General features: G+C 36.0%; 1 long non-coding RNA gene across 1 annotated transcript; it reads left to right on the forward strand.

Moving 5' to 3' along the window:
• Positions 1-12,314: 12,314 nt before the first annotated feature.
• Positions 12,315-14,239, forward strand: LOC149218644 (uncharacterized). The gene is made up of 3 exons (XR_016248631.1): positions 12,315-12,382; positions 13,653-13,813; positions 13,954-14,239. It is a non-coding gene; the product is annotated as an uncharacterized LOC149218644 (long non-coding RNA).
• The last annotated feature ends 7,239 nt before the right edge of the window (positions 14,240-21,478 follow it).

Raw genomic sequence — 21,478 nt, forward strand, 5'->3', positions numbered from 1 at the left:
ATATTTGTTTTATTTCATAAATGATTTGATGGTAAAAGTCTCAAATTTTATACAATTGACTTCGAGTTAGAAAGGTAAAAGTATTAAATTTTGTATTATGGATTTCTATTTAAAAATGGATTTTTGTTAGTTTGGTTCGCATTAAACTAGATGTAAAAGTTTTCATCGAACACATATTATTTGGAAATGATATTTAAAAATCATATCAAATATTAGTTAACGCAATTTATTTCCTTAAAATAAGAAATATATGATAATTATAAAATTAAAATAAAAAACTGAGTATTGCTACTATTATTTAAATTTAATATTCTAATATTTACAATTTTAAAATGTTTATATTTTATTCTATATTTAAAATTTAAAATTTAAATTAATAAATTTGATTTTTAAATTATAACTCGAATTCACCATGGATACATTTTGATTATATATTTTATTTTTAGGGTGTGGTTTAAAGATCATATCAAGTAACCATGTGGGTTGATTGAAATTATAAATTCAAAATTTCCCACCATTCTACTTAGTATAATCTTGGAAAGAATGTGGTTATTGTGCGATCCCCTATTTCACATCAATGGATTTCCAATTTTTGCCCAAATGCATTGCCACTACATCTTGAGGATTTAGGGATGTTGAAGAGCCTCCAAGTGTATAATACATGGTAGATTTTCGTAGAGGATGATAGTTGCGGATTTGACAACATTTGAGCATCCTAGCAAAGTTGTTATTAGACATGACGAATAATTCTTGCAATCAAGAGCTCTGACAATGGTCAGAATGGCTCACACATAGTATTAGGTCAACACCATCAATAGGGAAGAAATTCACCAAGAACGTGCAAGTTCCTTTCGAATTTGGCCAAGTATGAGCATCCAATTATAGTTGCAATCGATTAAGAACCCTTTGACCAAGAGTGTAAGAGTTTCTTTAAAATATGGTTGAGTATGAAATTGAGCATGCAGATCATAATCGACATGAAGAACTAGGTGAACCATATTCAGATATATGTTCTAAGACTATAATAAAATTTAAAAGAAAAGCAAGAAAGAATTCACGAAAATTAGTCCATGCCTTGATTGGGCTGGGATTAGACTTGGATGGTTGGTTGCAGACATTAATTTGTGTCTGTTCATTTTGGTGGGGCATCAACTAGAAGCTATTCTGCGAACCAACTAATTACTAAATAGAATCATTAGAGTCAACTGATTCAACTACCCAATCAGTTGATGAACCTAAAGTAGAGCGAGGAGTCCGAGGAAAGCCCAAAAGAACCAGAATGGGGAAAAAGTTGTATCATGCTATTGGGAAGAAAATTCCCACAAAAGGCTAACCTGACTTGAACTGGTAATAATGAAGAAACCCTGATTCATGACCTTGTTAAGGCTTTTGTTACAATTACTAGAGGAAAGGCAAGGGAGGATAGGCATAACATAACACAGAAATTCACACATAATAACATGAGTTGCAACTCTTCTCCTGATAACACAAAACTTGATTGATTATAATGAGTCTGATGAGGGGTATTTATACCTTTTGGACTAGCTAATTGCCCAAAACAACTCAACATTCACACAAACTCTAAATTCGATTTTTCCCAAAATATAAATTAACTCGAACTCACTTGACTTGACTCAATTAACTAACTCTCCAAATTTAGCCAACTCTTGCATGTGGGCATAATTAACTATCTTTAACACTCCTCCTTAATTACGACCATATAACTCAACAAAACTCAAACATCACTCAACTATGCTTGCTAGGTTTACAATAGAAATTGACTCAATTATTATCAAACATGTCTGTTGGTCTGTGTCTCAGCTAGGGTTACAATGAATCAAAACTTTTTGAATTTTTCATTTTGTTTCTCTCTTCTTCGAAGTTATATATCCTCTAAATTGATTCATCCTTTGTTGAATTTTATTGTTGTAGAATTTCTTCACTTGCCTTTGCTACAATTTTTCTTAGACTTGTCATGAAAAACATTGACATCATGTCTTCTACACCTTCCTCTTCAAATATTCATTCAACCATCGATTCTTTCCATAACATCGCATCTTCAAATTGTATTCTTTTCTTTGCTTCTTGCACTTCATGTTCCTTACTTTCTTTCTACCATATTTCTTGATGGCAGAATGTTATCTCTTGTTTACTCCATTGTTGAAAACCCATTTTAATACATTTTTCCTTGTTTTCAGAAACTTTGATATCCTTCTCTTCACTTTCATCATTAGCTGCTGCTTCTTTTTCCCTTTTTTCTCACACTCAAGATCATTATTCACCATTTCATTCAATTCTTTTATTCCATCTATTGCTTTAAGACTCACGTTAATTTGTTCAATTGGTTTATAAAATCCATTCTTTAATGAGTTTCAAATTTGTGTCAGACTTAGTAACAACCTTGCTTTCAACTTATGCTCCCATGCGATTTTGAACACCTGCCTATTCAAAAACATTGTTTACAACATCTTTATTATGCTCTTTAGTGAGAGATTCTACGCCTTCCTTTTATGCCTTGTTTTCCATTGTGTGGAAGTTACGTTCCAATGTTATGTTGGTGTTTATTCTCATCAAAAACTCTAATATCACTTTATCCTCTTCTTGCTCATTAGTTGTTGCTAGATCAGGTACTACTTCATGAATAGTTCCAACTCCTTCATATCTTTCTACTATAATGGCAGCTTCAACCTTCAATTCTTCATCAAACATGACACTTACCATATTGCAATAATCAATCCCCATTTGAAAAGATAAGCCACACAAAATCGACATAATAGTCATCCACACTATGGTGGGATATGTGATGCCTGTGCTCATTGTCAATGTCTTTGAAAACTTCAACTTCACCAAATCCATCAGCTGCGGCTGGATTCACCAATTCACATCTCAATTTGCAGGCACCATCCACATGTGTTTTTTCATAATTGGATTGACCATCATCTACACCATCCATGTTATAGTGGATTCTTTGAGAATTTATATGATCTTGCTCTGATTCACACAAAAAGGCTTCAACTTCTCTCTCTACAGTCTTTGTTGCATACTTTTCATCCATATGCGTGTCTGCATAATGGGTTTCAATTTTATAGTACTCACGACCATCATCCATTTTTGAGTGGGATTTTCCAAGCTTTGTCATCCTCTCATAGTCTTTTTCGTATACTCTTAGATCTATGACTGACTTCTTTGCTTGTGACATAACGTGTTGTTGCATGTCGCTCCCGCTTGCACCAAATTCTTCTTCCAAGATCTTCCATGCTTCCATGGAAGTTGTAGTTTTTGCTACCTTGCACATAACCGTTTCATCCATTTCTTGTTGAATGAAACTCAAAGCTAGGGCATCATTAAATATGGGAGGTGGTAGAAGATCCACGCTACACCAATCAACCTCGATTTCTTCTTTGTATTTTGCTAGAATTTGCCTCTTTTTTTGTATTCTTTTTTTTGTCTTCTTCAGTCGCGCTTTGTGACCCATGGTTTCTACATTTACTCTATCTTATAGCTTCTTTCCTGTTTCCATGAGACTATCTTCCATATCGCCCTCGAAAAAAATATGATTTTCAATATGTGACCCCGTAAGACACAATCTTCACCCAAAAACACTTTCATGCTCGACAAAACACCAAAAATATTTTTATAATTAAAGAACTTTACAAAACCCTACAATTGTTTTTCAATAAAAAATTTCAAAAAAATTCTTTATAACGTGCACTTTTGTTTTTTTGTTTTTTTAAATCTTTTATTGACCTCTCCAAACCCTTATATAAACCTTTTAACAAAACCACTTAAATAAAAACGTTTTAGTATTCTTTAAAACCATGTAAAAGCATTAAAAACTTTCCCAATCCTTTATGAAGAACATTTAGTAACCTTTTGATAACTTCATAAAAACCTTTCAAATAAATATTTTCAAACGTGGCCGTGGAATTGCTTTGAAAGACACTTTGAAAAAGATTATTTTTAAATAATTGACTTTTATTTTGTTGTTAGACTCTAAACTTTTAAATTGTCGTCTCCTCCTTTTAAAAAAAAATCGATACCAATAAAATTACCCACGAGGGCCTTCGAGTTGGCTTTGTTAAACGAGGCTTTGACTTTCAAATTACGGTCATAGGATTTAACATTTTTTAATTCCTCACACGGCTTGCGCACCTTGCGCACCCCTGACACGAAAAAACTGCGCAAAATTTCTTAAATTTGATGCAATTGAAGTTTTATCCCAGCTGTCGCGCTTTTTGCATTAACAAAGTGTGAATTTCGCGTCCCACTTGGGCACGTTTAACTCCTTAAATGTTTGACAATTTTACAACACAATTTAAATCGCCGACCTTTTTCTGTGTTCCCTCTTCTTGCTCTGCTCGCTGATACCAAGATAAAAATCAGACTTGAATTGAGAAAGAAGGAGTTGCATCTCACAGGTGAGTACTGCACTCAAACAACTACACTCAAACAAAGAGAACTCTCTCTGTACACTCTACTTCATCAAATGAGCAATTATATCATTAAGCACATTACTAGAACTCACAAAGTTGCAACCAAACTCCTAAACTCTAGGAACAAATCCTAAACTAAGGAGATACGTTACAACTTGTGTAACCATTTCTCCATTAATACAAAATAATATTAATTATTTTCCACTGTTATGTGACTTAATATACCCTTTCTAAGGTTACTCTATTTTGGTGATTTTTTCCTGATGATCAATTAAGAAATGTAGAATAAGTCATAGGGAATATTACATGCCGGTAGATATCAATTTTTTTTTTCTAGATGTGTATTGATGCACAAGGTCTATCGAGGGATGCTACAGAATGGTTGAACGTGGTCAACCAGGATGACATGTTATCAACCACGTTTAGCCCTTCTTAACAATTCTCCACTGAGATTGACCATGATCGACCATGACCAACCATGGTCAACCATGATTGACCATGTTCAATAAAGGTAAACCATGATTCACTATGGTGGACCATGATCCATGATCAACAATGATCAACCACGGTCAACCATGATAAACCATGAACAACCTTAATGGTCAATCAAGAACTCTATTGTTAGAATGGTTAAACAAAGTCAACCAAGGTCTCTTTGATTGAATATGGTCAACTATGGTCAACCATGTTCGTCCATGGTGAGCCATGGTCAGCCATGATTAACCATGTTTAAAAATGATTGAATATAGTCAACTATTGTGAATGAGAATATGTTAGCATCAACCATTACCAACCATGGAAAACCATTGTTAGCCATCGTCAATCATCGTCAACAATGGTAAACTATGGTTGACCATGATCACCCATGGTGACCCATGTTCAACCATGTCAACAATGATTAACCATGTGAACCATGGTCAACCATGATCAACTATTGTTGACGATGGTCTCTATGGTCAACCATGAACAACTCTCATCAACCATGATTCACCATGATAACCCACGATTGACCATGATCAAACATGATCAACCGTTTTTTACCATCGTATTTATGGTTGACCATGTTCAACCATTGTCAATCGTGGTCCACCATGATCAATCATGGTCCACCATCATCAACCATGTTCAACCATGGTTAACCATGGTCAACGAGGGTGAACCATGGTCAACCATGATCAACCATTGTTAACCATTGTGAACCATGTTCAAACATGGTTGAATATGGTCAACCATATGCAACCTTGATCAAGCTCATAAACCCTCATCAACCATGGTCAACTATGGTCATCCTCTTCAACCTTAATCAACCTCATCAACCCTCACTGATCCAGTTGGATATTGGTGGCCACATGCTTGTTCCACTTGGACCCCCAATAGCTTTTTCTATCAGTTTCCTATTTCAATATTTTTCTATTTTTGCTTCTTTTTGTGTCTTGAACTTCCACAACCATTTTCAAGCTCTAAACGAAATTTTCTTGGGAAACAATAAAACATGGATCACGGAACCTCATTTATAGTTGAAATTTTTTATCCTTGGATAGACATTTTTAATGGGCTATCGTGCGTGCCAAACAAAGATCGTCTACCAAGGTTAAGACCCCCCGAAGTTGACATTCTAGCTAACCCCATTAGGGCCCATACCTTTTGGCGTTTCATCTCCTAGGGTTAGGTTTTTGGATATTTAGGGTTTCTCGTTGTTTCTTCATGATAAAAAGGCCTCTGATCCTCATTGTAACACATTTAAGAAAGCATGTAGCCATCACATCTCTTGTTAGAGACAAAGCTACCGTCGCTTGAGTTATTTTTCTTTCATTCATCATGTAAATAATTTTTTCCATTTCCTATTGATTAATTGAAGTTCAATTTCAATTTATCTTTGTGTTTATGTTTTGATTCTATCTTTCATTTTGTTCTTGCCTATCCATACTAATGGTCTCTAGCTGACACAAAGATGCCTCCCTTGGTGGAGCCACCTCATTGTGTATGCCTAAGGGTGTGGTTTTTTTGGCAAGCTTGACATCTTAATGACCTCTACTGAGATTAGGTTATAATATACTGCAATGGAACAACCTTCACCCACATTTATGAGTAAAAGAGACTCACTCTCCTTCAGATCTCTCACTTTTCTTAGTCGTGCCAGTGCCAACGATAACACCTGGTTCTGCATCAATGATTTATTTCACATGAAATTAAAGTTTTGTATTAAATACTTGTCTTAAAACATCTCATTGTGCACTAGTGTACCTTTGGCATACTACTAGTTTAGAAAGATAACAAAATCCAGGAGCACATCATTTATTATCTTAGTCAAGTTTTATAATTCCAATAAGTGGATTATAATTTCCCAATAGTTTGTTGAGCATGCATTTATAAAGTATAAAAATTATTTTGCCTTTGCAATGTTAATTCCAGAATTATTACAAGGATACTTGTTTCTCAAAGAGTAAATTAATTTTTCTCTTTTATTGAAAAAAAATGTATTATTGGTTTTTTCGCCTAGAGGTGCTCTCGAACCCAATACCATAGAAATGTTGTAATGTCATGTTTAACATTTTGTCTGAGTCAAATTAAAATGGAAACTAAAATATAAATAAAATTAAAAATTAAATAAATAAAATAATTAATAATTATAATTATAAATAAAACATTTTCACTTAGTGAAATTACATAAAACTAAAAATAAAATAAATAAAAAATTATAAAATTAATAATTATAATTATAATTAATAATTAAACTAGTGTAGATCCACCTTAATTATGGATCTATTAAGGGCCAAGAGATCCAATCTCTTGAGATGCTGACTTCTTTTAGAGTGAAAAAAATTGATCTCCTCTACACTAATCTCTTGAGATGCAAATCTCTTTTAGAGTAAAAAAAAATGATCAAATTTCTTATTTTTGACAGCGATCTCTTGAGATACAAACCTCTTTTAGAATAAAAAAATATTTATGCTTTTCGACACTTAATAGATAAAAATTAAACTAATTTAATAATTAAAATAAAAAATGTTTAAGATAAAAAAAAAGTTACCACCACATGATAATAGTTTTGGGTTTAGACATAGTATAACCATAAATTTATGTTTACTAAATTGATGTATCCTATATCATAAATTTATGTTTACTAAATTGATGTATCCTATACCATAATGACTCACGTGAGTTATATCAAATTTATGACAAACATAACATTCAAAATTTTTCCTTATTTAGAAAACTGAAATTATTGATGTTTTGAGGGGTCTAATCGTTTCTGATGAAAATGTTTTCATATCATTATATAAAATAAAATATTATTTTCTTTTTCAATTAATATAATATATTGGTATAACTTAAGTGTATGGTATTATAAATATATTTTATTTTAAACGTATTTAAGTTATAAATATTAAACTATAAATTTTTAAAATTAGATATGATTTTTTTTATTTGATTGGCTCCAAATTAGAAGTTGATTTTTTGCATGACCAATAATTATTTGAGAATTTTAAGAAATATTAATTAATATATTTAATTTATTTTTAAAAATAATAAATACATTATAATTTTAAATTTTAAAAATGATTAAATTAAAAAAAGAAAGTTAATTATAATATTGGGATAAAATTTGTACATGGGTATTTGATTAATGGACAAACTGTTAAAGCATTCCTTACTCTAGATCATTGGTTCAAACACTGTGTTATAACTAAAAAATTAGTGTGAATTGGTTCAAATACCTTGGGTTATAACTAAAAAATGATTGAAACTTGTGAAACATGTGGATTGAAATTACAGTTTGAAAATTTTCGATCAATTTTAAAAATGATTAAATTAAAAAAAAAAAAAGTTAATTATAATATTGGGATAAAATTTGTACATGGGTATTTGATTAATGGACAAACTGTTAAAGCATTCCTTACTCTAGATCATTGGTTCAAACACTGTGTTATAACTAAAAAATTAGTGTGAATTGGTTCAAATACCTTGGGTTATAACTAAAAAATGATTGAAACTTGTGAAACATGTGGATTGAAATTACAGTTTGAAAATTTTCGATCATTCCACATACAAAAATCTTGAAAAGAATGTGACGTTGCGTGATTCACTATCAATGGATCTCACCGCAAATTTAGGATTTATAGACGGTGAAGAACGTGTAAATGTGAAATAACCATGTATGTTGAAATTATAGTTTGATATTTTTCAACTGTTCTATAGAATCTTGAAAAAAAAATTGAGCGTTGCGTTCTTTACTATTTCACCCAAAGGATCCTCAACGCAGATTTAGGAACTGATGGTGAAGAGGCGGTAGCTGTGAAATAACCATGGTTCGAAATTATAGTTTGAAAGTTTTGAACGGTTACACATACTAGAATCTTGAAAGGAATGTGACAGTTAATCCTGTGGGTTGCAATTATAGTTGAAATTTGAAAATTTTCAACGGTTCGAGGTACTAGAATCTTGAAAAAATTGTGATAGTTGGGTGTGTAATTATTTTAAAAAAAAGCATCTAAATGTGAAATACATGGAACTTTTTGGAAGAGAATGATTTTTTAGGAGTTGCCCGCATTTAAACCAAACAAAGTTGTCATTAGATCGCAACAGTTTTGACATCGCTGTCCGGTCAACGCCATCAATTAGGAAGAAATTCAGCAGGAACTCCCGATTTTCTTTGGAATCTGGCCAACTATGACTTGGAGCATTATAGCTGCCATAAATTAGGAAACTTTTCACCAATAATGTGAGAGTTTCTTTAGAATATGGCCGAGTATGACATTAATAATGTGAGAGTTTCTTTAGAATATGGCCGAGTATGACATTAAGAATGGAGATCATAGCTCAGACGAAGAACCGCATTAGGAGAAGCAAATTCAGAAATATGTTGTAAATAATCACAAAATTCAAAAAATAATGAACGGGAAGAAGAAACTGATCGGCTGTTGAAGTAACCAGAGGAATACAGCGGAGATTATGGACTGGTCGGGGACACTCAGGGGCATGCAAATGCCGAAATTGAAGATCCTAATCAGGAAATCAATCGAGAAGTAGAAGGAATATGTGGGAAACGTGCCCTACATATTCACGGACTTGAAGCAGCTATATTAAATTAGGCATTTCCCTCTCCTTCATCTTTCCACTTTCAATTTAACCTAGATTTCATCAACATGAGGAAATATGATCTACACACGCTTGGTCCACAGAGGCGACATGGAAGACAAATTGTTAGACAAAGTGCTGCGAAGCAGCACGGACGAGTCAGATGAATTAACTCGCTAATGGAAATATTTATGGCCAGTAGCCAATGTTCCAGCAGATTGAACGAGAAACAAAAATGTAGACTACATTGGTGGAAACCGATTAAAGTGTATTTACGACTGCAACAATTTTTTTCCAGGATAAGCTCCAATTTGAAGTGATTTATAACTATAGGGTCATCCGGTATAATGGTTCCTGTCTGATGCAGTTTTAGAATTGTGGAGCGTGTAACATTATGAACGATAATGGTCGAGATTTTACTTATAATTATGAGCATGTTTGTTTATGCTTTATTTGGGGTTTAAAAGTGAATATCTATCAACTTTGTTTTGTTTTTCTATGCGGTTAAAGGATCTTGATTCTGATTTTTGTTTGTCTGATTTAAGGATCTCTATTCGGATTGTTTTTTACAATGGCATTTTAACAACTGATATTCAATCAATTAAGCTAAGCCTTCGCATAAAAATTCTGTCTCGTTTGATATAAAAAAATTAATTTATATTTTGGAAAAATATTAAATAGAAAATAAATAAAAGAAAAAAATTATTAAATAAAAAATAAATATTTAAATTTGTGGTATTAAAAAGGAGATAGATGTATAAATGAAACTGCAGAGGTTTTATTTATTTATTTATTTAAGTCCATGTTTATATATGGTCTATTATTTGGTTATATCTTTGTAGGCAACAATTTTTTTCCTTCCTCTTAGAAATTCATCTCCATCAAAATTTTACAAGTAATAATTTATGTTGATTGAGAGATATGTAAGTATGTCTCTGCTCAATTTCCTGTTAACATATGTTTTTTTAAAAATAAAAAATATTAGCTATAATAAAAAACAAAAATGAATATTGTTTAATTAAAAATATTATAAAATATCAACATTCTCATTCTAAATGCTCATATTAAATATAATTTGTAGAAATATTTCACTCATTCTCAATGATCAATAAAATACTTCTGATAAAATATAACAAAGAAAACAAAAATAAATTGTAACGTATTCCATGACACACAAAATATAAATAAATCATTTATAACGGTTGGGTTTATAATGTTTAGATACAACATTCAAAGAATATTATCATTATAACAACATTTTTTTGTAAAAATTACTTTTTAACTAGCCAGTATAGTTCATGTTCAAAACAAGATGATAGTTCATGTTCAAGACAAGATGAAGAACCAGATTCCAGTACCAAAATAAATAAATATAAAAAACTGCTATCTAACTATTAGAGAGTAACATTTAATTTCACTAAAGTCAGAAATTAGTGAAACTAATTTAATCGTGCATATTAAATTTCATCGGGTTGTTAAATACAACCTTCGCATATTTGTATGTTTTAACGACAGGTGGACGTTGGTCAGTAGGGCGCATACCTTGTATTAACATTAGGTTTAAGTTAAAGGTTTGTGTCAATACTATTGGTTGCCAGTGGTGGAGTTAATCATTGAATATAGATATTTATTCTTCCACCTGTCCCGACAACCTGGCTTCACATCCTCCGTTCCTTTTTTACCTCTTGAACGGACGGTAGGGATGCCGAGGGTTTCCTTATGGTAACTAACTCCTCCTCGGGTCTCGAGGTCGGTCCTTAGGGTTTTCAGCTCTGCAACTTGTCTCCCGTGGCATTGAAGTTCTTCTTCCTCCAGTCCCTTCCACCGCATAGGTAACGTTAAAGTAACCCAACTTTACAGTCTCTTCCTTACCGCACATGGTTCTTGCTGGTATTTCTCATATATATATGATAAAAGAAACCTTGATTATGTACGAATAGGAATTCTTTCTTACTGCCGGTTGTTGGGGTTTTTTAACTTTTAACCCAGGCTGTGAACTTCTAGTATGGCTGTGTTCAACTTTCACCACTTCTTCGTTGTCAGGTTTTTACCTATTCCTAGCACGTACAAGGAATTTCCGAACCATTTCCCAATTGGGATTCTTCCTCGTTTTCTATTAAATATGCTCTTAAAGGTTTTTTTTGAGAAATCCTACTGAGTTTATTTTATTATTTAAAACACAGCAGTTATCTCGGTTCCTTTTCGATATAGTCTTCTTCGCAAAACCACATATTTGGTGTTTAAACATTATTATTAGTCCCTGCCATCTGTCAATGGCCAGGGACTATAGGAATCAGTTTGGTTTGATTTAACATTAATTCGAAGTTTCTTTTCACCGAATGCCTTGGTTAGATCAAAGTTTTAAAACGTTGTGTGCCCTCCGTCCCAGGATGACCAAGGTACTCCGGATTGTCATCTTATTTGGCCTCTTCCCGAGGCGGGAGAGGCCGGAGCATAGGTTATCTTCATTTGCCGGGTTTGTTACTCGTGACCGTCAGAGCGATTTCATATGATTTCATATATTAATGTTAAGATTACTTAACATTAGTTTGGATGGAGTTTGGATGGATTATGTGCAACTGCAGAAAAGGTTTGGCATATTCGCAGGAACTTTTCAGGTTTGTTTGGCATATTCGCAGGCGGCACGTGTTCAGCATGCAGGCTGCATGCACTGCAGCTGTTGCATTAAGCCAAGCATGCAGGGTGCATGCACTGCAGTTGTTGCATTAAGCCAAATTACATATGCTTGCACTGGTGCTATCTTAGCTGCCTTAAGAATCCATGTTCTCATACTCCCTGTTAGACCGTTCCCAGAACCTCTAATGCTCTCTGCAACAGCTATGTTTCTGCGGTGAGATACAATGAACAAGGTGAGATAAATAGTTTTTTAAACCTGTACTGCTTGCATACATGAAAACTCAAACTGGAACTCAAATTAGGTAATGAACTGCCTCTTTGATGTAGTGAACTGCCTCTCACTGTTTCACTATTTTTGTATGACATCGAACTTCTATTCTGCTTTATTGATGATGCTAACTTCTTCTTGAAAATGGAAGGGAAGAGATAGCATGTTGCCTGCATACATGAAAAATCAAAGTAAAATTCAAACTGTTTTCAAACTGAAACTCAAACTAGGAAACTAACTACCTCTTTCATTGCGATATGTTTTTAACATGTGAGAGACCTCTTTTGTGTGTGCCGGTGATGTGATCTGCACTCACAGCTTTAATTTTAGTCATAATAGTCTAATGAATCTTAGACTTGAAATTGTTTAATTATAATTGAAAATTGCAGTTAACTCATTCATGCTAGCAGTGATTTTGAAAGCTCTTTATAAAACCTGCTGCATGTCTGGGTTCTCTGTGCAATACGAGAGGGGATGGCGCATTTGAACTATTATGAGGAATTGAAAAAGATAGAGACAAGCAATAGTACCAGATGTATATACAATATGCATGGGATAGCTGCTTCAAGGGGATCTTTCATCCTAATCGGGGGAGACATGTGCTCCTGATGGTACCGAATTGTTTGAAACAACATTCAGACAGACAAATGAGAAAAACAAGGTATGCAGATAAAGCTTGAGTCTCAGATAGCTCAGCTGAACCTGCCTTGCCTGAGCCTGCCTCACCAGATAGCTCAGCTGAACAGGCCTTACCTTACCTTACCGGAGTCTGTCTTAAGGTCCATCCTGAAATCCCCAGCATTTTCACCCAAGTCTGTCTGAAACTTACTTGAGCCTGCTTTACCAGAGATGCTTATATCTCACACTGGAAAATCTCACTTGAGCCTGCCTTACCAGAGATGCTTATATCTGAGACTAGAAAATCTCACTCAAGCTATCATGAATAAGCTTTTTCATTTACTATAACCTGAGAGGCGCTTAAGACCACACCAGATAAAACACTAAAAATACATTATTATAAACGATGATCAAGTATGCATATTTATAAATACAAAGCAAGCAGGAGAAGCATGGATGATAATACAATAAATTCCATTTTCTTTGAACCTATCAACTTACTAAGTGATTCATTTCTCATGGGATGCTGGCAGTCCTTTCCTAACGGATTGGTGCCATATACTTACATTTTCTTTTTCAGAGAAAGGTGCCATATACTTACATTATTCATGTTCCAGGCCTAATCTGGAGGTGAGTCGTTTCTTTACCCAGCTCGGAACAGATGGGGCATCGTGGACACGAAACCTTGGGACAGGATTACCTACCTTCTCGTTCTACCACCAGCGAGATGAGTAAAGCGCTGCTAGCTGGCATATTTTTTTCCTTTGATGGCTTACTGGTAAGAATAGCTTTAAAATACTTCTTTGCAACTTTGCGGAAAGGTTGTGGTTTACTGTGAAGCTTCGAATTTTGAATTCGTCTTGGCTTATCCCCTAAGTAATAATTTCGTGAAGGTTGTGTGTATAAATTTCTCTGCAGACCAAAGGAAAAATTTGGAATATCCTGGTGCTAAGACAAGCCGCGCTCGAATTCTATGATCCGAATGGGTCTTGAACCCTGAAATCTTGAATGCCAGCCTGATGGATGATCCGAATGGGTCCTGTTCGAAGAGAATATACCTTTCTAATAATGACATTGCTGAGCTTTGCTAATAAACTGTCTGCTTCTAAGATCGCCCTCCTGGATTGATTGGTTTACTGGTGCAGGAGACCCCGAGTGTGCTTTGAGAGATGATAGCTTAGAATACAACGACAGAGTATGCTTAGGATATCTTATGTGCTGCTGAAACAAAAGTCATAAACTTGATACTGAACCATTAAATGAGAAACACATGCGCACTACTTACTTCAAAGAACTCGTTTTCGTTACCTAAGATCTGGTCTCATTGAATCCTAAGACCTGGTCTCAGTCTGCCATAGAAGGTTTATACTGGTGCAGGAGACCCCGAGTATGCTTTGAGAGATGATAGCTTAGAATACAACGGCAGAGTATGCTTAGGATATCTAAACAAAAGTCATAAACTTGATACTGAACCATTAAATGAGAAACACATGCGCACTATTTTCTTCAAAGAACTTGTTTTCGTTACCTAATATCTGGTCTCATTGAATCCTAAGACCTGGTCTCAGTCTGCCATAGAAAAAAATCTGGAGCTCGTCCAAAAAGCTTGGTCGGTGCGAAACCCACTAGAAATTATAGATAGAAAATATAATGGACGTCTGTCAAAATGCGCGATAGAAAATATAATTCGTAACCTTATGAATGACATCTGTCAAAATGCATGCGCACACACTGCGGCAGATTGCCAACTTATGACATTTTGTCATCCCTAAGCGCCTATGTCTTTATTTGAAATAATTCATTGAAATCTTTGAATAAAATAGCTTTTCACTCCGACCACAAGTTTTTGGATTATCTTATTAATTTGTTTTTTATTTTCATTTTTAAACATTACTTAACTTAATTAATCAAATACATTTGATACCACTTTAAAACGTAAAAAATAATTATAACCTTTTAAGTGTAACGCATATTTCTAAGCCAGGAATTTGGGATCGGAAGATACGAAGGCGGGGGCACGAAGGAACTTTAGGAGCTCTAGTCCCTTATTCCTGTAGTGAAGTCTCCATTCCACTGTTTAGTACTGCGAGAAAGACAGAAATCTACCTTTAGGTTAACTTTATCGAGGAATTTGGCATCCGCAGCAACCAGAGCTAAAAAAATGATGACTCCACGTTGGTGCTAACAATTTTGAATTGAAGTCTTCCTTCAGCGATTTTGATGTATGTTGTGCCATATAAACTATATCCAATACTGACAAAGCAGCATTCCATATAGTATTAATAAATTGATAAATGTTTTCCATACATTAACAGTAAATTGATATATGCATTCCAAGGCAGCAAATTGATATATGTGTTCCATATCAGTAAATCGATATATGCGTTATGCAACTTTCTTTCCTTCTTGTGTTATGCATTCTCGACATATTTGTTCCAAAGCAACATTATTGGGTTATGAAACATTCTTGCATTGACTATCGTCCTCATTCTTGATGTCGTTCCATAGTGTTAGTTTCACATTGTTCCATATAACATATTGATTGCAGCACTTGTCAACCATATTGCATATTGTTCTAATACGTACCAACAATGTTCTAATATGTAAGCACAGAGATAGATCTCCTTTAAAAAAGTTATGAAACATTCTTGCATTGACTATCGTCCTCATTCTTGATGTCGTTCCATAGTGTTAGTTTCACATTGTTCCATATAACATATTGATTGCAGCACTTGTCAACCATATTGCATATTGTTCTAATACTTACCAACAATGTTCTAATATGTAAGCACAGAGATAGCTCTCCTTTAAAAAACGTTATGCCATAAAATTTGTTCTACGCTCTCCATAAAAATGCTATACGATAAAGAACGACTAAATGCAACGTAATGAATGCTTTATTGAGCCAACGTTTTTGTATTGAGCCAATTGCATAATGATTTGGAACATTGTATTGGTACCGAAGAACCTAGTATTGGTTACTATCACCGCCATATAGGACTTCTCTATTTACTGGATTGTTACGAGGGTGAAGATGAGGAGTTCTGCACGTCGACAGCTCAAACGAAGGTTTTTATCGATACCGAATAGCCCCAGATTCTTTAAAGCAGCGGGTTCTTGACATTATGTGAGCTCGATCCTCCATTTGCTTTTCATGCGATAGCATATTTCTATACCAGATTCTTGAAAGCACAGGTCTGCCCATTTTGTTAAACTCACTAATCTTGATCCCATAAAGAGCACATGATTGATTGACTACCTCGTATAGATATGGCTATAGAGCTCTCTCGGAAATTGGTCCTGGAACTAGATTTGCACCTGTCCTTGCTTATGGGTAAACAACTAGATCAACCGTCTAAACTACTGATCAACCCAATCTACCTATGCTTATTTTGCTACTACTTCTCCTGGTCTTGCTTATGCATCTGGATCTGCTACTGTTGGTTTCACTGAGTCCACTACTTCGTTACTTTGATGCTTGCTTTGCTCCAGCTAGCTATGCTTTTAGTTATTCACCACCACCTAATCTTGAAGCTGCCCTTGGCTATGCTACTGTCTATGCTTATATGCGTATGGCTTATTCAATGCTCAATCCCCCTTCCAATCAAGGCAGGGACTAGCTGCGATGCAGCCTTCCTTGTTTTGTTTCAATAGGAAAAGGAGGAACACTTGGTCGAACTCTCCCGTTAGGGTTGTTACTTTTTTTTTGGGGGGTAATTTCTAAGCGTACTCTACCCAATGACCGCACAAACTTGTTCTTGCTGTTACATAACCACTCTAACCACTCTCTTTTAATGTGAAATCTTTTAATTTAGATTTTGGAATTTGTGGCTATGAAGTGGTTGAAGTAAATGCGTATTATCATTTTCTCTTCTAGCATTGCCTATGTGTATGCGCTGAGTTAATGGCTAAAGTTAATTAATTTGTATGCTAGGTTACAACAATTATTTAAGATTTATTTTAGCAACTCTCCTGTACGATATGTGTGCATGCTATAATTCTATCATTGTACGATATTTGTGGAAGTCATAATTCTATCATTGGGAGAATATTAGGTTTTGGAGATTTTACGATATGTGTGCATGACATAATTCTATCATTGGGGGAATATTAAGTCTTGGAGTTTTTTTTTGCGTTAATTGTTGTAAACTTACTAATGTCCATTGACTATTTATAAGTGCACTTTAAGTATTCTCTTTATGCATGATAATAGTTTAATTTAATTTTGTTCAACTTTCTTTTTATTAGTCTCGCCACGAACGAGACCCGGGTTACCTAGGACCAGACCCTTTACTTTTCTTGTTTATGGGTCTACTACGAGGTCTCTTGACCAGAGTCGTTTTTTAAATATTATAATCTTATCTTACACGTATGATATTTACTTATCTATTATTTTAATTGCATGTTCCAAACACTCGTCCTAATTGTTATTGTTATCCATAAAGGTATAGTTCCTCAGTAGTAACTTTCAACCCATCTTGGGAAGAAACAAACAAGACAACCTGTGTACATTATTCTTCAACCTTTCCTTAAAGAGAACACACGATGCCCAACCTACTTCAGTGTCCATGGGCATCTTTAGTCTTCGGCCTTTCCTTAAAGAAAACACAGGATGGCCAACTTTCTTCAATCTTAATGGGCATTTTTGAGGGATTTTCGACTCTTGCACAGTATTTTCTAGCTACAATCTTACTATACATCGGAAAAAAGATTTTTTTTTTAATAATTACTAAACCACATGTTGGGAACGGGATCCCCCAAGGAAAGTTTTGGGCTAAAAGCCCATGTTTTGGGTCGAATTTTGTAGTAAAGATGTAAAGTCTTCGCATTTTGTGGTCGCGCAGCACGAAGGTGTCATGGGTCATAAAGGGTTGTCCGCCCTTAATTTTGTAAAGTAAAGTCGGCTATAAAGGTCTACACATGGTCCGCGGACCATGGGATTGTATAAAAAGAGCTAAGTAGGTAAGCTCTAAGTAGTGTTAACAAGTCATGAGTTGTCGATGACGTCTTGAAAATAAATAAAAAAGTCTAAGTTCGGGTCGTAGCGTAGGTAGAGGCTCTGCAGCTGAGTGCACAGAGGCCTAAGGTAGAAGTCCACAACTGAGTGCGCGGACCCCTGCAGCAGCTATGTGCGCAGGGCAGAAAGAGTCTATAATTGTCTGAAAATATCAATAAAGAGAAGCATTTCACAAATTTTGTGTCTTTATTTCTTGTTAATGCATCGTCCCAGTTTATATATGAATTTCATTTATAGTGCTTATGTGATGCACGAATGTATGTAATTATGTTGAATAATTGAATGCAGATAAGGATATCTATTTACTCTATGCTAACTACGATTGCTTAGTAACATCATTAAACACTTAAGGATAACTTGTGAATCTTTCTATACACTGCTTTAGCAGCGCAAAAGTACCTGAACCGTAGGTTAGGGCTGCGCGTAAGCTAATTGTACCCCTTCGCGGAGGTACTGAAAGGTGGAATAAAGGGATAGATAGATAGAGCCCTAAAACTTAAGTAACCTCCGCGAAAGCAGGAATAGGAGGAATAAACCGACATCATGACCATCTCAGGGTGCGGAAACTTAGTTCCAGCATCCCCCCATATTGCTTCGGGTGAGTCTTCGGTTCGCGCTTTGTGAGTTCGTGCCAAAAGGGCTAGTAGCATAGGGTTTTTTTTGGCTAACTAACATTGAACTTGGGTCAGGCCCCACCAAGCCAACAAATGGTTTCGTTGTCGGACCAGAATCTGCATAAGAGATGTGTGATGTCATATCACTAGAATCCAACTAGGAAAGTGATTAGAGACTAATTGGATAGGAGGATTCACGAATTCGCGGTGTAGGAGAACAAAAATCTGCAACTGACCAAGGAACAGTGGCTAGACAAGTACCTATATATAGAAATACATGAGATCTTTTTCTTTTCCTTTCGAGTTGAGCTATACGAGTGGATCACGAAGCTAGCAGATAACCAAGGGAGGTGGAATCTTGACAGTCCTATTGTTTGGACCCCAGAGCTAGTATAGAAATTAGAAGCATCTGAGGATAATATCGCCCGCACTGTCGATCATTGGTTCGATCACGTCATAGGAGAATTTGTGACTGAATTAGCGGTTGATACCTCAGTCAACTACAGCGAGGCAAAGCGACGCTTTTTCAAAGGTCGGCGAGGTAAGTACTTGAAATCTTTGAATACCTGGATTAAGATATTATTGTGCGAAAAGTGGGTTATGTAGCTACCTTGATGTTCAAAGCTACGCGAAGCGGAAAGACTTACAGGAAGGAAGGAAGAAAGGGTCCTGAATATAGTCCATTGGTTTCACCTCCGCGAGGTGACCAAGAGGGAATAGCGTAGGCTTCTCTGCGAAGTGTTATTTAGCTAATAAGACAAGGATTCCCGCGACTACCACCTCCACCCACACCATCTCCAACTTCACCACCATCGCTTGCGACTTCACCTGTACCACCTCCAATGCAGTTCAGTATGACGAATTCAATGAAGTTGCCTTTGTTCAAAGGCTTAGGAAATGAGGACCCAGACTAGTTTTGGTTCGTTGTAAAAGCTATATGGGAAGCTGAAGGTGTTACAGATGATCACTTCAAGAAGGCAACACTGGTTAGTGCACTATAGGATTGCACGCTAACCTAGTGCATTAAGTACTCTAATGATACCCCAAACACTGAAGTGGCAGACATCCAGACCGCGCTGAACAAATAATTCAGTAAGCCTAAATCTGAGGCAAAGTCGATTATGGGGTTCAAGGAAATTGCAATGCAACCAGGCGAGACACCTTGGGAACTAGATCAGAGGTTGAAGTGTAAAATCCATGAAGCTAATATGAACTTAATAGATGGACAACATCGCGAATGGTTTGTGGCTTTGCTCCTGCCACACCTAATGGTTGCGCTGTCACAATAGAAGATAATGACTCAGGGAGAGGCCTTGGAGATTGCAATGAGACTGCATGAAACACTGATGCAAGAACCAAACTTGGGGGTCCAGGAGATCTAGGTGCAGTTGAAAAACCTGTGCCTTGAGATGCAAAGTTTGAAGTAGGACAGAACAGTTCCCAGAGCTGCATGAAGAGATATGGTGCCTGAAATGCAAGGGTTAGGGGCATGACAAAGACCATTGTTTGGTCTTTTCGAACTACCTTGCAGGAGGGGACCGATGCCTTTGAGGCCGTAAGCTCAACCAGGACCAAGCGCGGGGCCTGCATTGTGGTGCACTATATGTCAAGTAGCAGGAAAACATGTGACAAATAACTGTCATTTGCTGCAGAAGTTTGTACAAACACCGCAACAATTGTTTTGCAACTTTTGTAGGTCGGTAGGGCATGATGAGCCTAATTGCAGAAGCTAAGAGCTAATGATGGATAGAACTCTCGCCTATAGGGTTCAGGTAGAAATGTGGCCCCCTGACCAAAGCGCGAATGGGCTTTCAGGGGCGTGGACAAGGCCAAGGAAAAGGAGGACCTGGCAGAGGTTGGGGACAACTGATTTGCTACAATTACGGAGAACCAAGACACCATGCCCGTGATTTCACTAACCCAAGATGTCCGTCGTACAAGTGTTGCACTCTGTTTCATCATTAGATGGAGGACTGTCCTACGCTGATAGCGAGGATACGAGACAAAGGGGCACTACCACCTCGGCCAACTCAGAACCTGCAGATGATGCGGCCTAAGCCTTGTGAAGAGGATCTGAATGTAAATATAGTGCTCTAAAGTGGAATTATGACAAGGGATGATAACGGGAAACAACCTGAAGACAAGACATGGTTTCGCAAAGCTCCAGTGAAGGAGGTTGATTTCAATTTAGAGCACGCACATGAAACATTCGTGGAAGTAAAAAAGAGCTTCGCTGAGGCCTCCAGCTCACAGAGCAAGGATAAGACTGATCAGGAGATGGACCCTTTTATGCTTACAACCTTCCTAGAGACCCACATGAAGTTGTTGCGCAATAGCAAGGTTGTGAAGGGATTACAAGAGCTTATAAATAGATGTGTCGGAAATACTTCATGTGAACTGTGCATGGCACAAAAGATTGGAAAGCATAAAACAAGAAAAAGACGAAAGATGAGGCTAACCACGTAGATAGGAGAGTATGAAATGGATCATGTTATTGGATCTAGGGTCAGACGTGAATGTCCTACCAAAACAGACTTAGGAACGGATGGGAAGACCCACGCTGCAGTGGTCTCCGATGTAGCTAAGGATGGTGAATCAACAAAAGATCATCCCCATCGGACGGCTGTAGGGGGTTACTATAGATATTGAAGGCGCGAGCGCACTAGCTGACTTTGAAGCAATAGAAATTGTGGATGATATAAACCCCTACACTATGCTCCTTGGAATTGATTAGGCTACTGATATGAATGGGATAATCAACCTAAAGAAGCGACACATGATATTTGAGAATAAATTGCTCCACATCATAGTA

The sequence above is a fragment of the Pinus tabuliformis genome, chromosome Q, assembly GCF_031772625.1.
Source record: "Pinus tabuliformis cultivar Carrire ecotype Pingquan chromosome Q, CPIR1, whole genome shotgun sequence".
Lineage (NCBI taxonomy): Eukaryota > Viridiplantae > Streptophyta > Pinopsida > Pinales > Pinaceae > Pinus > Pinus tabuliformis.